The following is a 9730-nucleotide window of genomic DNA, read 5'->3' on the forward strand; positions in this document are numbered from 1 at the left end:
TAAATATATGCTGACTGACTCCCCTGTGTCCATGTATTTTTTATAATTGTTCATTAGTGTAGACCTTTCCTTTCAAAACACTAGAGGGTGCTGTTTACCTAGAAGTTTGGTCTGCCACTCTCTGTTTTTGTATTAGTGTAGGTCTTTGCTTCATACCTCTCCCTCCATCTTGTAACTTTTAAGTGCTAATGACTTGGAGCAACATTTGGACACTATTTTGCATCCTCCTCTGCAGCCATTTTTGCACTCTCCCTCTTGACTAAAAAAATCAGTCGATATCTACTCTAACTTTAGCATCTTTCTTTTCAACCAAAGTAGAAAGTGCTATCAAGTTGGGGTAAATATTTGCTGACTGACTCCCCTGTGTCCATGTTTGGTCCCTCACATTTCCAAAGCCCCTTTAGATGACTACAAAGGCAAGCATACCTGATACTATATAAGAATAAGTGCTTCTCTTTAGTGCAATCATGTTGCAGCATATGCAGTGTAAACACTAGATGGTGCTGGTTTACCTAGAGGTTTGGTCTGCCCCTTCCTGTTTATGTATTTAGTGTAGGCCTTTCCTTTAAAAATGACTTGACCTCTTTTCTAAATTCAGGGGCAATAAAGTTCATAATTGTTGTGTTTGCATGAAGTGCTTTTAAATGTGTGAAAAGTCCACCCATGCTGAAAAATGCTGAGTCGTTCCAAAGATGTTATATCGGCAATCAAAACTTGATGGGCTTTACAGAAAAGCAGAGTGTCAACGACCACGGCAAAGACAAGGGGGCATGGACACACTTATATTGGGAGCTGGTAAACCACATGGCTCAGACCAGCTCTTCCTTAAAGCAGGCAACATTCTCCACGTGTCTCTGACTGCAAAGGATCTCGTCCGGTCCTACCGACTTTCAGGCTAGAAATTGGACAAGATTTTCAGCTGCTACTACTGTCACCCTCTGTACCCTCACAATGGCACTAACTCGTCTGTTGTATTTGGTAAGTGCTATTTGTTGGGGTAGTTTCAAGTGATCAGTGCTTCAAGAGACAATTGCCTTCAAGAACTACAGACTGCGTTCTCCATGCAATGCTCATTTAATCACAGAGTTCAACACATTAAGATTACTTCAAATGGGAGCATTGATTGGTCCTGTGTTCATAAGTGCTTCTCTTTGGGGTAGTTTTAATGAGGAAGTGAACTACAAGCAAGACTCAACCTCTTTTCTATGGAATTTCATTTTTCAGTGTAACTAATATTGTAAACCCTTATACCTCTCCCATCAACGTTTAAGTGAAAACATCTTAAAGCAACATTTGGACACTTTTTTTGCATCCTTCTCTGCTGTTATTTTTCATTTCCTTGCCCTCTTGACTGAATAACAGTTGATATCTACTCTAACTTTTGCATCTTTCTTTTCAACCACAGTAGAAAGTGCTATCAAGTTGGGGTAAATATATGCTGACTGACTCCCCTGTGTCCATGTATTTTTTATAATTGTTCATTAGTGTAGACCTTTCCTTTCAAAACACTAGAGGGGGCTGTTTACCTAGAAGTTTGGTCTGCCACTCTCTGTTTTTGTATTAGTGTAGGTCTTTGATTCATACCTCTCCCTCCATCTTGTAACTTTTAAGTGCTAATGACTTGGAGCAACATTTGGACACTATTTTGCATCCTCCTCTGCAGCCATTTTTGCACTCTCCCTCTTGTCTAAAAAAATCAGTCGATATCTACTCTAACTTTAGCATCTTTCTTTTCAACCAAAGTAGAAAGTGCTATCAAGTTGGGGTAAATATTTGCTGACTGACTCCCCTGTGTCCATGTTTGGTCCCTCACATTTCCAAAGCCCCTTTAGATGACTACAAAGGCAAGCATACCTGATACTATATAAGAATAAGTGCTTCTCTTTAGTGCAATCATGTTGCAGCATATGCAGTGTAAACACTAGATGGTGCTGGTTTACCTAGAGGTTTGGTCTGCCCCTTCCTGTTTATGTATTTAGTGTAGGCCTTTCCTTTAAAAATGAATTGACCTCTTTTCTAAATTCAGGGGCAATAAAGTTAATAATTGTTGTGTTTGCATGAAGTGCTTTTAAATGTGTGAAAAGTCCACCCATGCTGAAAAATGCTGAGTCGTTCCAAAGATGTTATATCGGCAATCAAAACTTGATGGGCTTTACAGAAAAGCAGAGTGTCAACGACCACGGCAAAGACAAGGGGGCATGGACACACTTATATTGGGAGCTGGTAAACCACATGGCTCAGACCAGCTCTTCCTTAAAGCAGGCAACATTCTCCACGTGTCTCTGACTGCAAAGGATCTCGTCCGGTCCTACCGACTTTCAGGCTAGAAATTGGACAAGATTTTCAGCTGCTACTACTGTCACCCTCTGTACCCTCACAATGGCACTAACTCGTCTGTTGTATTTGGTAAGTGCTATTTGTTGGGGTAGTTTCAAATGATCAGTGCTTCAAGAGACAATTGCCTTCAAGAACTACAGACTGCGTTCTCCATGCAATGCTCATTTAATCACAGAGTTCAACACATTAAGATTACTTCAAATGGGAGCATTGATTGGTCCTGTGTTCATAAGTGCTTCTCTTTGGGGTAGTTTTAATGAGGAAGTGAACTACAGGCAAGACTCAACCTCTTTTCTATGGAATTTCATTTTTCAGTGTAACTAATATTGTAAACCCTTATACCTCTCCCATCAACGTTTAAGTGAAAACATCTTAAAGCAACATTTGGACACTTTTTTTGCATCCTTCTCTGCTGTTATTTTTCATTTCCTTGCCCTCTTGACTGGATAACAGTTGATATCTACTCTAACTTTTGCATCTTTCTTTTCAACCACAGTAGAAAGTGCTATCAAGTTGGGGTAAATATATGCTGACTGACTCCCCTGTGTCCATGTATTTTTTATAATTGTTCATTAGTGTAGACCTTTCCTTTCAAAACACTAGAGGGTGCTGTTTACCTAGAAGTTTGGTCTGCCACTCTCTGTTTTTGTATTAGTGTAGGTCTTTGATTCATACCTCTCCCTCCATCTTGTAACTTTTAAGTGCTAATGACTTGGAGCAACATTTGGACACTATTTTGCATCCTCCTCTGCAGCCATTTTTGCACTCTCCCTCTTGTCTAAAAAAATCAGTCGATATCTACTCTAACTTTAGCATCTTTCTTTTCAACCAAAGTAGAAAGTGCTATCAAGTTGGGGTAAATATTTGCTGACTGACTCCCCTGTGTCCATGTTTGGTCCCTCACATTTCCAAAGCCCCTTTAGATGACTACAAAGGCAAGCATACCTGATACTATATAAGAATAAGTGCTTCTCTTTAGTGCAATCATGTTGCAGCATATGCAGTGTAAACACTAGATGGTGCTGGTTTACCTAGAGGTTTGGTCTGCCCCTTCCTGTTTATGTATTAAGTGTAGGCCTTTCCTTTAAAAATGACTTGACCTCTTTTCTAAATTCAGGGGCAATAAAGTTCATAATTGTTGTGTTTGCATGAAGTGCTTTTAAATGTGTGAAAAGTCCACCCATGCTGAAAAATGCTGAGTCGTTCCAAAGATGTTATATCGGCAATCAAAACTTGATGGGCTTTACAGAAAAGCAGAGTGTCAACGACCACGGCAAAGACAAGGGGGCATGGACACACTTATATTGGGAGCTGGTAAACCACATGGCTCAGACCAGCTCTTCCTTAAAGCAGGCAACATTCTCCACGTGTCTCTGACTGCAAAGGATCTCGTCCGGTCCTACCGACTTTCAGGCTAGAAATTGGACAAGATTTTCAGCTGCTACTACTGTCACCCTCTGTACCCTCACAATGGCACTAACTCGTCTGTTGTATTTGGTAAGTGCTATTTGTTGGGGTAGTTTCAAGTGATCAGTGCTTCAAGAGACAATTGCCTTCAAGAACTACAGACTGCGTTCTCCATGCAATGCTCATTTAATCACAGAGTTCAACACATTAAGATTACTTCAAATGGGAGCATTGATTGGTCCTGTGTTCATAAGTGCTTCTCTTTGGGGTAGTTTTAATGAGGAAGTGAACTACAGGCAAGACTCAACCTCTTTTCTATGGAATTTCATTTTTCAGTGTAACTAATATTGTAAACCCTTATACCTCTCCCATCAACGTTTAAGTGAAAACATCTTAAAGCAACATTTGGACACTTTTTTTGCATCCTTCTCTGCTGTTATTTTTCATTTCCTTGCCCTCTTGACTGAATAACAGTTGATATCTACTCTAACTTTTGCATCTTTCTTTTCAACCACAGTAGAAAGTGCTATCAAGTTGGGGTAAATATATGCTGACTGACTCCCCTGTGTCCATGTATTTTTTATAATTGTTCATTAGTGTAGACCTTTCCTTTCAAAACACTAGAGGGTGCTGTTTACCTAGAAGTTTGGTCTGCCACTCTCTGTTTTTGTATTAGTGTAGGTCTTTGCTTCATACCTCTCCCTCCATCTTGTAACTTTTAAGTGCTAATGACTTGGAGCAACATTTGGACACTATTTTGCATCCTCCTCTGCAGCCATTTTTGCACTCTCCCTCTTGTCTAAAAAAATCAGTCGATATCTACTCTAACTTTAGCATCTTTCTTTTCAACCAAAGTAGAAAGTGCTATCAAGTTGGGGTAAATATTTGCTGACTGACTCCCCTGTGTCCATGTTTGGTCCCTCACATTTCCAAAGCCCCTTTAGATGACTACAAAGGCAAGCATACCTGATACTATATAAGAATAAGTGCTTCTCTTTAGTGCAATCATGTTGCAGCATATGCAGTGTAAACACTAGATGGTGCTGGTTTACCTAGAGGTTTGGTCTGCCCCTTCCTGTTTATGTATTTAGTGTAGGCCTTTCCTTTAAAAATGAATTGACCTCTTTTCTAAATTCAGGGGCAATAAAGTTCATAATTGTTGTGTTTGCATGAAGTGCTTTTAAATGTGTGAAAAGTCCACCCATGCTGAAAAATGCTGAGTCGTTCCAAAGATGTTATATCGGCAATCAAAACTTGATGGGCTTTACAGAAAAGCAGAGTGTCAACGACCACGGCAAAGACAAGGGGGCATGGACACACTTATATTGGGAGCTGGTAAACCACATGGCTCAGACCAGCTCTTCCTTAAAGCAGGCAACATTCTCCACGTGTCTCTGACTGCAAAGGATCTCGTCCGGTCCTACCGACTTTCAGGCTAGAAATTGGACAAGATTTTCAGCTGCTACTACTGTCACCCTCTGTACCCTCACAATGGCACTAACTCGTCTGTTGTATTTGGTAAGTGCTATTTGTTGGGGTAGTTTCAAATGATCAGTGCTTCAAGAGACAATTGCCTTCAAGAACTACAGACTGCGTTCTCCATGCAATGCTCATTTAATCACAGAGTTCAACACATTAAGATTACTTCAAATGGGAGCATTGATTGGTCCTGTGTTCATAAGTGCTTCTCTTTGGGGTAGTTTTAATGAGGAAGTGAACTACAGGCAAGACTCAACCTCTTTTCTATGGAATTTCATTTTTCAGTGTAACTAATATTGTAAACCCTTATACCTCTCCCATCAACGTTTAAGTGAAAACATCTTAAAGCAACATTTGGACACTTTTTTTGCATCCTTCTCTGCTGTTATTTTTCATTTCCTTGCCCTCTTGACTGGATAACAGTTGATATCTACTCTAACTTTTGCATCTTTCTTTTCAACCACAGTAGAAAGTGCTATCAAGTTGGGGTAAATATATGCTGACTGACTCCCCTGTGTCCATGTATTTTTTATAATTGTTCATTAGTGTAGACCTTTCCTTTCAAAACACTAGAGGGTGCTGTTTACCTAGAAGTTTGGTCTGCCACTCTCTGTTTTTGTATTAGTGTAGGTCTTTGATTCATACCTCTCCCTCCATCTTGTAACTTTTAAGTGCTAATGACTTGGAGCAACATTTGGACACTATTTTGCATCCTCCTCTGCAGCCATTTTTGCACTCTCCCTCTTGTCTAAAAAAATCAGTCGATATCTACTCTAACTTTAGCATCTTTCTTTTCAACCAAAGTAGAAAGTGCTATCAAGTTGGGGTAAATATTTGCTGACTGACTCCCCTGTGTCCATGTTTGGTCCCTCACATTTCCAAAGCCCCTTTAGATGACTACAAAGGCAAGCATACCTGATACTATATAAGAATAAGTGCTTCTCTTTAGTGCAATCATGTTGCAGCATATGCAGTGTAAACACTAGATGGTGCTGGTTTACCTAGAGGTTTGGTCTGCCCCTTCCTGTTTATGTATTAAGTGTAGGCCTTTCCTTTAAAAATGACTTGACCTCTTTTCTAAATTCAGGGGCAATAAAGTTCATAATTGTTGTGTTTGCATGAAGTGCTTTTAAATGTGTGAAAAGTCCACCCATGCTGAAAAATGCTGAGTCGTTCCAAAGATGTTATATCGGCAATCAAAACTTGATGGGCTTTACAGAAAAGCAGAGTGTCAACGACCACGGCAAAGACAAGGGGGCATGGACACACTTATATTGGGAGCTGGTAAACCACATGGCTCAGACCAGCTCTTCCTTAAAGCAGGCAACATTCTCCACGTGTCTCTGACTGCAAAGGATCTCGTCCGGTCCTACCGACTTTCAGGCTAGAAATTGGACAAGATTTTCAGCTGCTACTACTGTCACCCTCTGTACCCTCACAATGGCACTAACTCGTCTGTTGTATTTGGTAAGTGCTATTTGTTGGGGTAGTTTCAAGTGATCAGTGCTTCAAGAGACAATTGCCTTCAAGAACTACAGACTGCGTTCTCCATGCAATGCTCATTTAATCACAGAGTTCAACACATTAAGATTACTTCAAATGGGAGCATTGATTGGTCCTGTGTTCATAAGTGCTTCTCTTTGGGGTAGTTTTAATGAGGAAGTGAACTACAGGCAAGACTCAACCTCTTTTCTATGGAATTTCATTTTTCAGTGTAACTAATATTGTAAACCCTTATACCTCTCCCATCAACGTTTAAGTGAAAACATCTTAAAGCAACATTTGGACACTTTTTTTGCATCCTTCTCTGCTGTTATTTTTCATTTCCTTGCCCTCTTGACTGAATAACAGTTGATATCTACTCTAACTTTTGCATCTTTCTTTTCAACCACAGTAGAAAGTGCTATCAAGTTGGGGTAAATATATGCTGACTGACTCCCCTGTGTCCATGTATTTTTTATAATTGTTCATTAGTGTAGACCTTTCCTTTCAAAACACTAGAGGGTGCTGTTTACCTAGAAGTTTGGTCTGCCACTCTCTGTTTTTGTATTAGTGTAGGTCTTTGCTTCATACCTCTCCCTCCATCTTGTAACTTTTAAGTGCTAATGACTTGGAGCAACATTTGGACACTATTTTGCATCCTCCTCTGCAGCCATTTTTGCACTCTCCCTCTTGTCTAAAAAAATCAGTCGATATCTACTCTAACTTTAGCATCTTTCTTTTCAACCAAAGTAGAAAGTGCTATCAAGTTGGGGTAAATATTTGCTGACTGACTCCCCTGTGTCCATGTTTGGTCCCTCACATTTCCAAAGCCCCTTTAGATGACTACAAAGGCAAGCATACCTGATACTATATAAGAATAAGTGCTTCTCTTTAGTGCAATCATGTTGCAGCATATGCAGTGTAAACACTAGATGGTGCTGGTTTACCTAGAGGTTTGGTCTGCCCCTTCCTGTTTATGTATTTAGTGTAGGCCTTTCCTTTAAAAATGAATTGACCTCTTTTCTAAATTCAGGGGCAATAAAGTTCATAATTGTTGTGTTTGCATGAAGTGCTTTTAAATGTGTGAAAAGTCCACCCATGCTGAAAAATGCTGAGTCGTTCCAAAGATGTTATATCGGCAATCAAAACTTGATGGGCTTTACAGAAAAGCAGAGTGTCAACGACCACGGCAAAGACAAGGGGGCATGGACACACTTATATTGGGAGCTGGTAAACCACATGGCTCAGACCAGCTCTTCCTTAAAGCAGGCAACATTCTCCACGTGTCTCTGACTGCAAAGGATCTCGTCCGGTCCTACCGACTTTCAGGCTAGAAATTGGACAAGATTTTCAGCTGCTACTACTGTCACCCTCTGTACCCTCACAATGGCACTAACTCGTCTGTTGTATTTGGTAAGTGCTATTTGTTGGGGTAGTTTCAAATGATCAGTGCTTCAAGAGACAATTGCCTTCAAGAACTACAGACTGCGTTCTCCATGCAATGCTCATTTAATCACAGAGTTCAACACATTAAGATTACTTCAAATGGGAGCATTGATTGGTCCTGTGTTCATAAGTGCTTCTCTTTGGGGTAGTTTTAATGAGGAAGTGAACTACAGGCAAGACTCAACCTCTTTTCTATGGAATTTCATTTTTCAGTGTAACTAATATTGTAAACCCTTATACCTCTCCCATCAACGTTTAAGTGAAAACATCTTAAAGCAACATTTGGACACTTTTTTTGCATCCTTCTCTGCTGTTATTTTTCATTTCCTTGCCCTCTTGACTGGATAACAGTTGATATCTACTCTAACTTTTGCATCTTTCTTTTCAACCACAGTAGAAAGTGCTATCAAGTTGGGGTAAATATATGCTGACTGACTCCCCTGTGTCCATGTATTTTTTATAATTGTTCATTAGTGTAGACCTTTCCTTTCAAAACACTAGAGGGTGCTGTTTACCTAGAAGTTTGGTCTGCCACTCTCTGTTTTTGTATTAGTGTAGGTCTTTGATTCATACCTCTCCCTCCATCTTGTAACTTTTAAGTGCTAATGACTTGGAGCAACATTTGGACACTATTTTGCATCCTCCTCTGCAGCCATTTTTGCACTCTCCCTCTTGTCTAAAAAAATCAGTCGATATCTACTCTAACTTTAGCATCTTTCTTTTCAACCAAAGTAGAAAGTGCTATCAAGTTGGGGTAAATATTTGCTGACTGACTCCCCTGTGTCCATGTTTGGTCCCTCACATTTCCAAAGCCCCTTTAGATGACTACAAAGGCAAGCATACCTGATACTATATAAGAATAAGTGCTTCTCTTTAGTGCAATCATGTTGCAGCATATGCAGTGTAAACACTAGATGGTGCTGGTTTACCTAGAGGTTTGGTCTGCCCCTTCCTGTTTATGTATTAAGTGTAGGCCTTTCCTTTAAAAATGACTTGACCTCTTTTCTAAATTCAGGGGCAATAAAGTTCATAATTGTTGTGTTTGCATGAAGTGCTTTTAAATGTGTGAAAAGTCCACCCATGCTGAAAAATGCTGAGTCGTTCCAAAGATGTTATATCGGCAATCAAAACTTGATGGGCTTTACAGAAAAGCAGAGTGTCAACGACCACGGCAAAGACAAGGGGGCATGGACACACTTATATTGGGAGCTGGTAAACCACATGGCTCAGACCAGCTCTTCCTTAAAGCAGGCAACATTCTCCACGTGTCTCTGACTGCAAAGGATCTCGTCCGGTCCTACCGACTTTCAGGCTAGAAATTGGACAAGATTTTCAGCTGCTACTACTGTCACCCTCTGTACCCTCACAATGGCACTAACTCGTCTGTTGTATTTGGTAAGTGCTATTTGTTGGGGTAGTTTCAAGTGATCAGTGCTTCAAGAGACAATTGCCTTCAAGAACTACAGACTGCGCTCTCCATGCAATGCTCATTTAATCACAGAGTTCAACACATTAAGATTACTTCAAATGGGAGCATTGATTGGTCCTGTGTTCATAAGTGCTTCTCTTTGGGGTAGTT

This window comes from Rutilus rutilus, assembly GCF_951802725.1.
Source record: "Rutilus rutilus genome assembly, chromosome: 19".
Lineage (NCBI taxonomy): Eukaryota > Metazoa > Chordata > Actinopteri > Cypriniformes > Leuciscidae > Rutilus > Rutilus rutilus.